We start from the raw sequence: 15,633 nt of genomic DNA on the forward strand, positions 1-15,633 counted from the left end.
TCCTACCTATGTAGGAAGGAGCTAATGCAGAAAAGAGAATTCGGGTGAGGGTAAGAACACTGATGTGAGGGAACAGCCAGATGGAAGGAACTAGCATAAAGAGTGGTAGGGCAAGGCAGCAAGTGAATCAGCAGGATTTCCTAAAGTTCTTCCTTTCTCTGCCTACTTCTGCAACTGCAGTCACCTCCTTGATGTGGGTATGTTAACTTGTTGCTTGTGAGTGTGAACAGGACAGCAGTACTAGGCTGGCATGTCTTGGGAGGTAGTTTGGGTTTCTCAGATTCCTTGGCAGGGTCTGAAGCTGGTGACATTTGCAGACCTCCTGTACTCATGTTCTTCACTGCCAACAAACCCCACCCAAAGGATCACATCAAGATTACTTGTGTTGCTGTTGGTACGACTTTTTTCCTTCTTAATCTCTCTCTCTTTTTTTATTCTTGGCATCAATAGAGATTAACTTCTTGATGTGTCTGTTTGTCCTTGATGTTGTTAAAGGTGAATTATTATCTGAGTGTAGCTGAAAACTAGCTATAGCACTTTTGCTTTCTTTATCCACATTCTTGTTGTTAAAAGCTATAGCAGCATTTGAGTATGGCTTGGAACATGAATCTCCAAGGGTACAAGTGGATATCAGCTCATCAACTTAATGGCCAGTTTCCTGTAATTACTCTCTAGTTTGCACAGCAAAGTTGTGCTGAGTTTATTTACCTCTGCTGCTGACACAAGGCAAGGAACCAGCTCCTGCTCCCTGTATAACAGCCATGACTGCTATTAAGAGCAACCAGCAGTGAAACTGCTTCCTCACCAGTAAATCAGTAGCTGCAGCTCCTAATTCATAGGGCACCAAGCCCTTGCTCTGACCCTTTCACCGTGTACTTTAGTTGCTCCAGGGTTGAGCTGAGGAGAAAGTATGATGATGACCAGAAGGACCTGATGGGAAAGAAACAATCTCCCTCACTTTACTGTGAGTTGTTAGCATTCAGATAAGATTCTGATTAAGGTTTTCATTTATTACCTATTGATCTGTGATATTTACCTACTATCTCTTTTTTCTTTTTCTTCTTTTGATTGATTTGATCCAGCTAGATAGGAATTAAATACGTGATTAGTCTTAGGTTAGCCAAAGCTGAACAGTTGAGTTAATGAATGATCTGCTGACGATACTAATTGCTCAGTTTGCTGATAGACTCCAGGAACCACAGCAATGCAAACTGATATTTATAACAGGTGTCTGGAGCTGGCAGATGTTTAGGGAGAAGAAGCAGATACGCAGGATTAGGGAATTTCAGAAAAAGTTAACCTTTTCCCTTTCTGGGCCATGCAGGCCTTGCCAGAGGCGTCATTGCCAGAAAAATGAGGCCATTGTAAGATTTATTGGCTCAGTGCAGCATTTATTTAGTGACAGTCACAAAAGGAAATTGTGTTGAGCATGTGCAGCCTGGAGTGTTTAATTGCTTCTGTGCCAGGGCTCCAGTGCATGCGTGGGGAGAGCTTCCCCCATGTATGAGCAGAGCCTTTCCTGACATACAAACCCCCCTGAGCCTTTGCAAGCCTGCAGCATCGATGCCGCAGGGTGATGGGGAGAGGTGCCTGGGGAAGGGTGGCGGGGCGGTGTGCTGCTGCCTTCAGCAAAAAAATCACAACTCTTCTATCCACTTCTTCCTGTCTGTTTTCCCTAGGGGGAATTATCTTATCTTGCCCCGTTTTCCTCCTTTACAAGCACATTTTTTTTCTTTTTGGCATTGAGAGAAGAGGAAGAAAAGAAAGTAAACAGGAGGGAAAAAAAAAGAAGGGAAGGATAAGCACCACCTGAAAAATCATTTAGCTTCTTCATTGCTGCCTAAAATTAGGAGACAGTTTTTTTTGGTTTGTTTGTTTGTTTTTAATGTAGAAGTAATAGAAGATTTTTCCAAACCCATCTATAAAGCGATAGCTTCAGTGTCTCATTGAGTGAGTAACAGTGAAAAACAAACAAACAAAAATCTAACAAGTGAAGTGGCTGAGGAAAGACTTCTGGTTTTGTATAGCTTCTTCACTACACATTATGGCACTGAATTATACTTTTACTGATGTCTTCCACCTTTTGAATCTGGAAGTGTGTAACCTGGCTGAACTGCTTGGGCTGCTTAACCCCGTGAGGAAGCAGCCCCTGTCAGAGGAGGCAACCAACCCAGCACCATGCAGCCTTCCTCAGAAAGGGAAAAGCAGAAAAAGGCTGGGGTTTGTGGTGTTTTGGGGTTGTTGGCTGTTGTTTTTTTTTTTTCTTTAGTTGGTTTTCCTTCCACATAAGAGGCTGCACACAAGACTGTGGTGAGGGTGGAGGAAGGGAGCGGGTGGGTTGCCAGGGCTGAGCTGGTTCTGATGGCCAGGAGAGACCTTTTGTGGCTCTGCCCGAAGAACAAGGGGAGCTCAGCCAGGAGGGCTGCTGAGGATAGCCACCTCCATGCTGGGTTTGGGGTGGAAACTGGAAAGCACTGCATGCTGATAATCAGAAAGGATCTGGTTTAAGGGCTAAAATGAAATGCTCTGTATTGCTGTAAAATGATGAGTCTCAAATTTTCCAGTGGTGTGTAGGATTCGTTCCTGGGCCCTGCGGTTTATGAGATAATCGGCTGTGTAACTGCTCCTCATCTCTGTGACTAACGGCTCCCCTTTGGCACGCGGCCTGGAACTCAAAGCAGTGTAATTTTTAATTCTTGATATCACAACTAATTATATTATTACAACTAGCTGTTATATTACAACTAACATTATTCATCCTAGCCTTGGTCATCCTTTCTCTTTTATAAATCCTACTTGTGCGCAGATTAAATTCTGAAGCTATTAAGGCTTTGATTACGGTTTAGTCATATTAAATTATCCCTTGGTAGCAAGGCTGTCCTGCCAACCACATTGATACCTGCAATTAATTGAGAAGATAACTGGTAGTTTGATGCAAAGGCTCTGCCGGGGTAGGATGGCAAGCCTCGTGGAGCCTGGTGCAGGCTCAGGTGTAGTCATCCTCCTTCCTTGCAGTGAGGTTGCAGACAAAATGGGGTCGGGCTGTGGAAGGGGATAGGGTTTGTCCCCTTCCTTCATGTTGTCCCTATCAAGGCCAAGTGGCTGTATGCTGGAGCATCGCTAGGTATTTGAGGCTTCTTGGGTGACACAGGAGGAAGAAATATTGGAAAGAGTGAATCAAGTTACCTTCAGATATTCTGCTTAATACTGCATCTCCATTCTTGCATTTCCAAAGGCCCTCAGGGAACAAAAATCACTGATTTTGAGTGCTTCAGCCCCAGCATACAATACTGCTGCCCACCTGTGTGGGAGCCCTCTCAGGGCACTTTCAGCAGGATGTTTTAGGTTCCCTAAGGGCTGCGTTCCATGGAGACTCCTTTTACTCCTAAGTAAAAAGCTTTGGGGGTAACTTCCAAATTTATGTCACTGCAGTATTGAACAGCCCCAGGGAAGCAGCTCCATGGATAATTATTTTTTGGTAGCAGTTCTCCGTGGAGGGGAGATGCAGTGGATGGGGAACCATAGGCATGGCACAAAATGTTCCTGCCTTATTTATTTCTCTTTCACACCACTGGGATAGACAATGACCTACAATTTTCTTTTCCCATAATTATCAATACAGAGGCTGGTAAACGCTCCCTTGTCTTCTCACCAGTCTCAAAGGTTACCTTGTTAACGAGGAGGTTTTCAGATATTCACCACTGGTGTTCCCTTTGGGGGGGAGCGGGGTGTCTTTTAATAGTTGTTTGATGCTGTTCACATGGGCAGGCTGCAAGATAACAAGGGAAATGATTGTCTGCTTCACTGATCAGAGGCTGTAATAATCACTCGTAGCTTGGTGCTACGCATCCAGCTCCTGACAAACTAAGAAGCATTTGCCATTTTGGCTGATGCTATTTTTACCCTGACACATACCAGTCGGGTATGGTTTTGTTGCATCTAATTGCAAGTGATCTTTTATTATTTTTTTTTTCCTTTTATGTCTCCAGAAGCATTTCTTTCGGAGTGCCAGCAGCAGGCAATAACATTTCAAAGCCTTTGGGAATGCCAATTAAAGATTATTTATGTGATGATTGGCTGCCTCAGAGCTCAGTGCCCACCACAATGCACTGTGGCCTTAGAAGAAGGGAATTTGCTTCCCTGCCTGCCTCTGATGAGGAGGGAGGCTTGTGTGACGTAGGCTGCTGGTTTTTGGAGTTAAACATTTCAGAACAATTTTTTACATCTGCAAAAAGTAATGTGTCCATCCTTATGTGGAGGTTGATGGATTTTTTTACAGCCATTTTTTCTCTAAACAAATTTATGTTCTTACACATGGAATACCAGAAATATACGTCCCCGAAGGAAGAAACATTTTGCCTTCCTAATATTTAAAGGGAATAGCATTTGGTTTCTCTCATTTATTTGTTAATTCCACTAAACCAAACTGGGCAAAGTTGACTTGTGGTGTCCCTTTTTTGCTTGGCTAGTTGTTTGTTTCTTTGAGCACTAGTGGAACTTTGTCTAAAAAGAAAACAACAGTTGGGCCTAGGGGCTCTCTTTCCAACGTTAAATATCCTATATTTTGGATGTACAGTAGGATGTCTTCTGTTGTTGATGCATTGGGATCTTCCCTCTGTTCTTCATCCTACAGGTTGGGCAAAAAAGCATGCAAACTCTGCTGATCAGCTTCATCCCTCCTTCTCTTGTTCTCATTAGTTGTTACTGTTTCCAGGAAATTTCTTGAATTTGGGTTTGGCTGGGTCCTGTTGCCCTCTCCTGTACAGCAAGTATCTTGCTGCCTTAGCACTTGGCAGCTGGGGGAAATGGTTGGCCACACTGCAGAACTGAATGAGATTTCATCCTGTGGGACTTGGCCAAATGTATATGAAACTAGTGCGTTCTATAAATAAGCAGTCTGCATATGTTAGGGCACCAAAGTAGGAGGACAACGTCAGAAGATATTTACTGCTTGCCTGAAGAGCAATCAGTTTAAATGAAAGCTTTGTGGCCAGATTTAAAAAAAAAAAAAAAAAAAAAAAAAAAACATGATTGAGGTCAGCTCTCATTTAGCCACAAAATTAGCAGCAGGGCTTCTAGGCAAACTGGCTGTGTTGGGTGCTGAACAGCTTCGATGGTCTGGCCGCAAAAGTCCCAGTAAGGGTGCTCAGTGTTAAGAGAAAATCAGTTGTTTATGGAATTTCTCTAGTAGAAGTGGACCTCCTGGAAACACGTCCCTCACACTGCCTGCTGAGCTCTTGAAAATCTACTACTGCCTGGTACACAGGTAATGCAAGGTGCATATAGATAAATACAGATACGTAACATACACACATAGATGGAGAGCTCTTCAGCTGAGCAGTTATTGGAGCTACTGGGCTCCAAAGTGATGCGAGATTGAATGCAAGTAGTCAACATGGTACACCAGGTTCAACAATAAAACAAGAAAATGGGAGTATAGCACCGCATCCCCAGAAATAGTTTTTTTTTTTTTTTTTAAAAAAAAAAAAAAAAAAACTCTTTTCTATTCACTCCTGTTTTTCTTGTTGCTGTTCTTTGTCTTTTGTTTCTAGCTCTTTGTTTTTTAGCTGAAAGTTTTCCCTAAGAGTAGGGTAAGATGTATTTTTAGAAAACAATAAGGGTCTCATGAGGCTAGAGCTGGAACTAATAAGAAAAAGACTAATTGGGATGGGGCAAGAACCAAATGATAATGATTAACTTATTATTCTGAAAATTTACCATGGAAAGGAAGTTGTTAACTGGGATTAATAGCAAGAAGTCAAAATGCAAGTGAGACCTTTAAGTCAAACAGGACAATAAATGTTTGTTAAGAAATGAAAAGCGCTTTTTGAGCTTTTCATACAAAACACTTTATTATATGAACTATCTATAAAATATTTTTCCATATATCCTTTGGAACGTTGTTCCTTTAGAAAAATACCTGACCCTTCTTCCTTTCTCTGTGTCAGGTACTTTAAGTTAAATGTAAAAAATCACAAGATTTGGTAATACAGGCGGCAGCAAATGAAATCGAAGACCTTCGCTGACCTGCTTAGCAGTGAAAGATGCCCTGCCACATGCTGCCTGGTTTGTCGTAACTCATGCACAAATGTGCAGGACAGCCTGGCTTCTTAAAAACCTGCACTCCTACATGCTGAGCTCACTGTATGCACTAACTGAACCTGTGTTTGCAAATGAGTGCTTTTTGCAGAGCATATTTTATTACATGAAGAATAGTCACGTTTGCCAAGATATTGAGTTTGATTCACCCAATGGCTCAACACGTTTGTGAGAAATAATAGTAAGCAAAGACGGGTAGGTGGTTAATAGAGCTTTCTGGAGCTATAATAGGGAAAGCTGTAATTACTACTTATTCCATGTTTCATAAACATTCGGTAGGAAGGGATTTGCGTGTATGCTTGATCCTTTAGTATGCTCTTTTACCGTTTGTGTGTGGATGGGGAAAATACAGTTCAATAGACAGAGCCCAGCTGATTCACCATATTTAAGTATTGCAGGTATTTACAACAAGGGCTTTCTCATCAGCTGCCCCAAAATCACACCCTTATGAAGCACTGCTACAAGCTGGTGCTCTGCAGGCTTATTCCAAGTTTTGGTGCTGTTTTGATGGGAAAGTAATCAAAGCAACAAAAGCTGTCCCTAATTGCTAGCTACTGTAGTTACAATGTAAAGAAGTAGTATTCAAAGCAGAACTTTTGACAGAAAAGCCCTTGCAAGGCCATTGAATATATCTGCAGGAGAATCTGCAAGTTCATTAATCACTTATGGTAAGGAGTTCTCTATTTTTCATGAGCTACGAGATATATTTATAATTAAGACAAATGAAGAAAGGGTGGTTCTGCAGCTTTCTTTATGGCAGTAATCGAAAGTCGGAGCTTTATTTCAAGAGTATACCTGCCATCCGCTGGGAGCTGAAGCAGGCACTGAGCGATAAGGCCATGGCCTTTGACCATTTGTCAAAATTAAACCTCACTAAACATCCTTGCTGAGTGAAATTCAGCCCTCAGATATACAGGTTGTTCTTAAAGACATGCTTCTAAGAGCTAAATACAGCTATAGGGGTCTTATCCCCCCAAAATCTGATCAGGACATAAAAGCACATTTTTGCTATCATTTATATGGAGGGAGTGGTATTGTATCAGTGAATGAAGTCCTGCAGAGCCCCAGTCAAAATAATCTTTATGGAAGCTATTACAATGGGTTTGGCTATCTCAGGTTTTTTTTTGTTATTATTATATCTCTGCCAGTGATCACCCAAAACAAAGTTTTCAGACTTACCAGGAAATTAACTGAAGATCAGTTACTGTGCTGTCTTCCAAATTTATGGCTCTGCAACTAACTACAGACCCAGACGTACGGTGATAAATAATCTCTCCTGTCCTCTAGCCCATCAAATAGAAATTTGCTTCCTTGGGAGTCGGCAAAATGAAACTGGTGCATTACAAACAAATTTATTAAAAGGTGCATTCAATCCTTCATGAAACATGAGGAATCGTCAGTCCTTAGTATGGACTGAGATTTTCTTACTTTATTTTTAATATGAATGTATCTGAGAAACCCAATAAGAGAACTGTCATGGAGGAAGTTTACTTTCTGAATGTCAAAAGCAAAGGCCAAACCTGGAGGTGATTAATGGCTGCATAATCTGGCAGTTCAGAAACAAGGAGCTGAGGGTCATAGCTAAATTATTTGTAAGGTAATTTGGCTTGACCTTAATGAGGGCTAAAGTCCCACAGACCATGGAGTAGTCTATTAATCTCTCTGGCACTGGAAGCACTTGGGATTTTGTCTTATTGTGTCATTGCAAACTCATTTGTCATTTGTGAAATCTCACAGAAGACAAGGTTCTGTTTATTTTTTAATAAATAAGACTAGCAATGATAACAGAAAGCACTCAGCTGGAGATCTGAGTTCAGCATCTCCTTTTGTTGCTGGGGGAGTTGTTTTTTTCTTTAGAAAAGGTTTTTCTGAGCAGGCAGAGGAGCACATGGCACTGCGGTGGGCTGAGCAGGTGATGGTGGCAGTGTTGCTGGATGGGTCCCTCCAGGCTGCTCAAGGCCATGGTCCAGGAAAAAGCTCAGAGGTGACTTTAGTCCTTCTGGTTGGTTGCTCTGAGCCTACTGGGAACACAGTTCAGGTGGCTAAATGGTGCCAGGATACAGTTGTGAATACACCAGAGGTGGATGGATAAAAGGATTTTGTATGTGAAAAGATTGATCTCGTTTCTCCCTTTGCACAAGCTTTGTTTGGCGCATCACTTTGTCCATCCTGGGCCTTCCTTGAAGCAGGTAAGGTGCCATGATGGGATAAGAAACTCATGGTCACCTTAGAGAGAGGATAACTGAGGAAGGTAACTCATCTGAAAGGTTTTGCTTACACACAAGGAAATAGAAGCACGGATGTTTCATGATCTGGTAGCTAGTGAATAATAAAAGTGCTTCCTGCACATTTCCAGCCTTCACCATACAGCACAGTGCTGGTACCTTCACCTGCTCAAACTCTTGCATTTTTTTCAGTTGTTCCTGGCCCTTCTGTCAGTAGCTGCTGAGGAGCTCATCTATTAGAGGCCTGTTTTGTGCAGACATTTACTGGAGAGAGAACAAAAGCAAAATGCAGCAGTGGTAGGGAGCCCTACCTGGATTTTTTTTCTGCAAGGTTTTACCTCCCTACCACAAGTCTTAGTGTTTGTGCAGGCATGGATTCAGCTCCTCATCTCCTGACTACAGCATAGGCTTGGGCCAGTTTTCTTCATGTGGGTAAATAACCATGGTGATTGCTAGGCATGAGTGATGCATCTTAAATTCCACTTTGAGTATTATTTTAGCATTAGTGAGAATGACATAAGAGCATCCTGTGGCTGTTTGCACACCTGCTTCCTCCTATGCTTATTTGCTAAGGAGATGAGGTTCTGGTACAGTGTCTAGTTAAGATGATGCAAAAGCTCCCAGTGATTTCAGTGAGCATTGCTCTCGGTTGAAATCACTTTTTTCAACAGTCTTTTCTGTGAGAAACTAAGTTGTGTTTTTGCAGTAGAGAATTATTTTTCTTTATTCCAAGGTAGTTGTGTAGTCATAATAAGGAGAAATGCTAAGTAGGTATGTGGACAGTACAAGGCCTCACTGTTCCAAAATAAGGTAGAAGCTTGAGAAAAACAGGATGAGCAGTGTGAGAACAGTAAAACAAAGATCACAAGTTCTCAAAACATAAGAAAGGAGAAATTAAAGGGTTGAAAAAAAAAAAAAGAAAGAAAAGAAAAAATGTACATATATGGAATAGAGGAGCATTGAGTAGCTTGTGAACCCGTAGTACTCAGCCAATGAGGAAACGGGAGGTGATCAGACATCAGATAATAGGGAATAAAAGGTTATGATTTGTTTACTAAAATGCACGCCTGATTGACAGGACGCCCGCCATTGCAATCACAAATAAAATAGCTTCACAGGAGATCCTGTCTGAAGAATATTATTTGAGATTTTTCTCACATTTGCTACTTTCCTTCAGAGGGGAAAAAAAAAAAAAAAAAGTGTTATTTTTTAATAGGGGGAATCATCTGTGCTCTTTTGCTGCCTGTGTTTACCCTGTTGCAGATTCTGCTTTGCCTACCCTGTTTTCCTACCAATACTTACTTTTTTTTCATGCTTCCAACAAATCCCTCCTGGACCTGCTCTTTAGGGGCTAATTTTCAATCTGCTCTTTTATTTTCTCACCCAGCAAATCTAGCTGCTATTTTTATTTATTTATTTATTTCACAGTCAGTTATTCTGCCTCATGCTGTTTTCCAGGTTTTCTTCTCTCCCTCTCTTCCTTGTCCTCCCTCAGTTCCCTCCATGCAGGACAGTGCATGGGCCCGCAGTGGCACAGTTGTCGGCTTCCCGTTCCAGGAACAGCAGGTTGAAGAACAGACTCAAAATCAAGGCTTGTATTGCTTGCAATGAGTCTTGCTTCTAAAATGGTGGTTTTTTGTTTGTTTGTTTGTTCCTATGTTATTCAGAATTTTCTTTTAATGGTAGTGTTACTGCCTACTCTGAAAAGACTTTTTAGCTCTTTAGACACCTCAATATTTCAGGGAAATCTCTTATTTTTGTAGGGAACTAATTTCATGTTAACTCATAGCAGTATCTTTTGCGACCCATTTTTAATGGGAAAAGCAAAGATAAATTCAATATAGTGCAGACCATAACAATAACGTACAGCATCTTCTTCCATCTCTTTTTGGGGCAGAGCTGCCAGCCCATGTTACATAGAGCTCTCTGGTGGCAGCAGAAGATGCAGAAAGTGCTGCCATCCATCTTTGCCTGCACTTAGCTAAACCCATTGCTGTTCACAGATCGTAATGGCAAGAGGGCTTTCCATGGCCATTCAGCTTCAAAAACCCAAGTTATCATCAGCAGCAGCACTGTATCTCAGTCTGACTGGAGAAATGATTTGTTGGTCCAAATATCTTGTAAACGTGTATCTGATTCAATTTCATCGGGGGCTGTCCCGCACTGTGTATTGGGAAGGCTCATCCTCAGGCAAAGGAGGAATAAAATAGTGAGCAATTTGCTACTGTTGGACCCCTGGCTCTGGATCTGATGGGAAGGGATCAGTACAAATGCGAGTTGCCCCAGGAAAGGGAGATGCTTGCAAGCACTGGGAGCTGGTCCCTGTTTTGGCTCAGTTCAGCCATCTGGGCTTGGACTGGGCTCAGCCAAAACCTGAGGTTTGTGCTTCTTCATTGGGTCTCTTGGTTTCAGGTTCCCGGGGTGTCTTGACCACAGGGAAAGGGGAAAAATTCTACTTGTTTTTCCACTGTACATCTCTGGGTAGGGATAGGGCTGGCCTGGCACCAGCTGATGGCAGGCAGGGTCTCACACTGCACACGCATACAGGCCTGAGCAAACCTACTTGTGCTAATGGTCTTGTTAAGCTCAACCTGTGTACCTTACCCATCTACACAGAGGGAAATTAGAGCCCAGACTAGATCAGTCACCGAAGGCTGTGAATGTACAGCTGTTTGCCAAATTGCATTCTGACTTTCCTTTTTTTGGTGTGTAAACTTTTACTGATAGCAGTTTGAAGGCAGTCATTAGAGCCATCAGCCTTTGAATGAGAGATTTCAAGGGACACTTCAGTATAAATCTGTTCCTCTGCTATAAGAGATAATTCCTGATTTGCTCTGGGCTACAGAAAGCAGTTACATGAATTTTGCACAATAACCTGTTTCTTCCAAACAGAAGTAGCACTTCTGGCCATAAACAGACACACTCTTACTTCCAATGAACTGTGTAGGTGTGTAAACATGCGGAAAAAGTGCTTTTGAATTTAATGACCAGAAAATGGTTGGAAGAAAATCATCATTTACAGTCAGGGCATGAGACTCTGGCCAGTCTTACTCCCTTCTGCAAGGCAGCTGGTTTTGTTAAAAGAGGCATACCCCTTCCCATTAAGTCATAAATACTGCAGACTTTCCTCCTTATGGCTCCTAGGTTCCAAGATTTAGGAAAGGGTGTGAGCTCACCTTGCCATAACTCACACTGCTCCAGTTTTCTTTCAAACTTCAGCTGTTTTTTTTTTTTTTTTTTTTTTTTTTTTCTTTTCCCTATCCCAGATGCTCCAGAGCTGCTTTGTACTCCCTGACTGCTGCTGAATTCATGCCCTGGTGATATAAATGTTAAAGAGATGCAACTGGTAACTCTGCCCAGCCATTAAAATGCCTTGTGCTGGACTATTTTTAAGAGCTGCTAACAATGAATCTGTTGCCTCTTTCAAGCTACAGTGGAAGTGCTTTAATCTTATTATAATTATTATAAAAATAAGTCATTACTTACGTTCAAAGCTACAGTTATCTGCTCTCCCTGCCAGCCCATTCCACTGCATTAATATCAGTATCTCTAAAATGAATCTTTTACTCATGACTCCAGTGTCATTGAATCTGCTTGGAAATCCTGAGAGCAATTTCTTAAATAAAAACTGGGTGGGGAAAGCAGAGGATCTTCTTATTTACCTTCAGAGTAACATCCTTTAGGACTTTCTCACTGGGTGTTCTCAGGTTGCCTCTGCAATTAGAGGACTTAATTGGTTTTAAATGAAGGCTGAGATTCCTGCATTCCCCAGGAGCAGGAGTTTTCATTTAAACCACTGCCCAATATCAGGAGACTCCCAATTAAATCCCTGAGCTGCAAAACGGTTTGCAAACCTGGGGTGGGATAAGTGCAGCAGGAGAGCAGGCTCTCAGGTGCTGCGTGCTGCTGCAGCTGCCTCTGCTGTTGCTGAGCTCTGTGTATTTGCTGAGGGACACGAAGCTGCTCAAACCAGACCTACCTGGGTTTCCAACCAGGCTGGGGCCAGTATAGGTGTATGTATTTGTGTGTGCCTGTGTGAAGGAGCTGTGTAATTGCTGCACAATGACTTTTGTCGGTCTGTGTGGGAAAGGGCCTTCCTGGGAGCTGGAAGAACAGACTGCAAAAGCTTCAGTTGCATCTTCTGGGACTCTTGCAAAGGTTAAGCCAACAGCAAAGCTTTGCTTCCCAAGCAGCAGCTGCACTGGGAAGGCAAAAATAATGCTTCTTGTGAGTCCACCCTCCAAACCCAGCAAAGTAGAAAAAGGCTCATGAATTTTTCTCCCAACTGCTTGGCTTAGTCCAGTGAACTTAGCACAGCATGGAAGGAGTTGTGGCATCCTGGGACATGGTCTGATGTCTAACCAGCAAGAAAGGGTTTAGGATCTGGTGGGGAAAGAGTTTTGCTTTTCCTTATTGCTCATGTATCTCACACTGGGTAGAGCACCAATGTTTAAAAACACCAGCCCAGCATAAAGGGCTGGCACATCAATAATGTAGATTCCCGATTCTCTGATCCAGATGTCCAGGTGCATCTTTGCTTGAAGAGCTACTGAAGTGCTCAGGCCCACCCAGGAGTTTATTTGAAATTACGATGGTCAGAGAAAGGACTACTGGTAAGCCAGAAAGAAAAGCCACCAAGATCCAAAACTAATTACAAAACAGACATGTAGCTTTTACAATCTGGGGCTGCCTTCTGGCTGAGAAGGCGCTTGGGCAGGATCCCAGCTGCAGCCCATCAAGCTCCCATCCGACAGGCAGTGGTCCTTGTGGCCTCACCACACCGAAATTTTGGAACGGCAGATGTCTGACCCCAGGTAGTTGTTATTTTCCCCCTTTTAGGTGCTGGAGAGAGATGGGCTCACTCACTTTCTAAATAAGACCTAGATGATGTGCTGTGTGTTTTTGCTTGTGAACAAGCCTGATGTGGTTATGCAGCAGCAACTGTTAGAAAACTTATAAAGCAATTTATCTGCCCTATCTGTAGGCCTGGTGAACTGAGAGACCGAGCTTTTCTCGAAGAACCACCACAAGAGCAGCAGCCAGGTTTGTTCTTTTTCCTTTTTTTTTTTTTTTTTTTTTTTTTTCCAGCAGCCGTGCTACTTTTCCAGCTTAAAAGCAAAAACCTGTTCCTTTGCTCCACGCTGCGCAGGTCTGCAGAGACAGCGTGCAGGAAGACGGGCAGTGGCTGGGAGCGCTTTCATTTTCCTGGGGTTCTGCGTGTGTGTGTGAACATCCTGGGGGGAGCCCTCTCGGGGAAGAGCTGCAGAGCCCCCGGCAGTGTGCGGCACCGATAAGGAGATGAAACAATGGCTGTGACACGGAGAGCGCCGCACAATTACTTGGTGAGGATGTTACAGAGTCAAGTGCTTGCACAGAGTACAGCCACTTGCTTTTGAATGCTCAGCTCTTTCTTTTCCTGTCCCTTTACACTGTTATTTAATACACGGCTTTTAAGGCCATCCAAGTTTGTGAACACTAAGGGAATAGCACTTGTGTGTCTTGCTGCTTGCAGTGGTTCACATTTCCCTGCTTCCAGGGCTGAGTGTACGTGAAGATTTAGTAATGCACAAGTCATGCTCTGGCAGAGATGGGGAAACTGAGATGTCCTTGTTTGAAATCCAGAAGTAGAGCCAAAAAATTGCTCCCAAAGTTTTTTATTCTTCTTGCCTTGTTTCCTCATTAATACAATGATAATAATAATAATGTGGAGGGACTCCCACAGTGCTAATGGAATTACCCACCCAAATCTCTTGTGTGCCAATGGCAGGGCACACTCTGGTTCTCTGCCCTGGCCTTTTCCCTGGGTGAGAAATTGAATTATTTGTTTTCTAATGAAAGTAAAAATAATTTCATTCTAGATTTGACCTTCTTTTGTTGTTGTCAGTAGCGCAGAGGACTTTTAAATACTTTTTACTTAGGTTTGAGTTATAATTTGAAATGCAAATTGCAAACACTTTGATCTTTTTTCCCATTCTGATGCTGGTGATAGTGGTTTCAGTCAATCACCTCTGCATTTCTTTGTGAATAAAACTTAAGTAATTCCTCCTCTGAGGAGAAGATGCATCTACAGGGAAGGGAAACACAAGTTCAGGAAACTGGAAGTGCGAGGCTCTGGGGATTAATGATGGAAAACTGGCGTTTGTTCAGGGAGAGGAAAGCAAGCAGGAAACAGGAGTCTAAACTAGGCTCCAGCTCCCTGAGCAAAACACTCAAGTTATAAATATTCTGGTTGCACGCAGAGCAGGGCTGGTTGCACCGATCCCTTTTTGCTGTCCTGGCGGTGTCAGTGTGCTGTTTGGGCTGATGTCCTGGCAAAGCCACGGAGATGTCTGAATACATCAGTGGGTGAGGTGCTGTTGGACAAGAGCAGTGTGTGTGTTTGTGTTAAATCATCAGCTGGCCTTGTGGTGCTGGGTTTAGTGTCTTCCCAAAGAAGCCAGACCCCTATACAAGACCACAAGCTCACCTTCACCTGTCTGATCAAGCTGGCACAAGGACCCCTAAAACCCCTAAAGAGTCACCTCAACTCCTCCCCAGCCCCAAAGCTGATGGGCAAGGGGAACCTAAGGCATGAGGAGAAAAATTGGGGAGCTGAGACCCTAGGTGGGTGGAAGAGCTGGGAGCAAAGCAACACAATACTTCTCAATGTCATGCTTAAAGCACAGCAGGTTCCAAAATTCAACAGGAGCAAAATTGTTATTGTTCCTAGAAGTCAGTGCCTGCAGCAAGCTCCACCTTTCCCTACCTCTTTTCCACAGCCCATTTGTCAGTAGGGGTGGGCACCAAGGTGCAAGTGGAAGTCATCAGCTCCCTGGCTGGTGATAAATGAGCCTGAGCACTGGTTGGTGGTTTGTAGGCTGTGGTTTGTGGAGTTGCAGGGACTGGCTGCATTGCTGCCTGCAGTCAGCCCACTGGAAGCACGGCATCTCTTCAGAGGGATCCCCGTGGATGCAACTTGTGTGCTTTGGGGTGCAGCCACAGAAAAGTGCAAGCCTGTCTGTTCAAATGAAAATTCATTTTAATCTGGAATAACTCTGCCCTGGGAGCCACCTCACACATGATAGCAGGGCTGTTGTGCTGGGAATGTGCACTTGCTATTTGTACTGAAAGAACTATAAGATGAGCTTCTTTATGATAGGAATAAAATTTAGTGTAGAATATTTTCTAATACTTCATATTACTGTAAAATATTTTTACTTTAAAATTCAGGAGGAATTCCAGCCTTGAAGCCAGTTACTTCAGCAATGAGGCTGAGGATCTTAGGGAAAACTTTCTGGGGCTCTCTACCTGCTCGCTACCAGCTGCGCCA

At 43.0% G+C, this 15,633-nt stretch overlaps 1 long non-coding RNA gene across 1 annotated transcript; it reads left to right on the plus strand.

Moving 5' to 3' along the window:
* The first annotated feature begins 282 nt into the window (after positions 1-282).
* LOC118165030 lies at positions 283-13,915 on the plus strand. Its single transcript, XR_004749823.1, has 3 exons — positions 283-394; positions 13,309-13,367; positions 13,474-13,915. It is a non-coding gene; the product is annotated as an uncharacterized LOC118165030 (long non-coding RNA).
* The last annotated feature ends 1,718 nt before the right edge of the window (positions 13,916-15,633 follow it).

This window comes from Oxyura jamaicensis, chromosome 3 (assembly GCF_011077185.1).
Source record: "Oxyura jamaicensis isolate SHBP4307 breed ruddy duck chromosome 3, BPBGC_Ojam_1.0, whole genome shotgun sequence".
Classification (NCBI taxonomy): Eukaryota; Metazoa; Chordata; class Aves; order Anseriformes; family Anatidae; genus Oxyura; species Oxyura jamaicensis.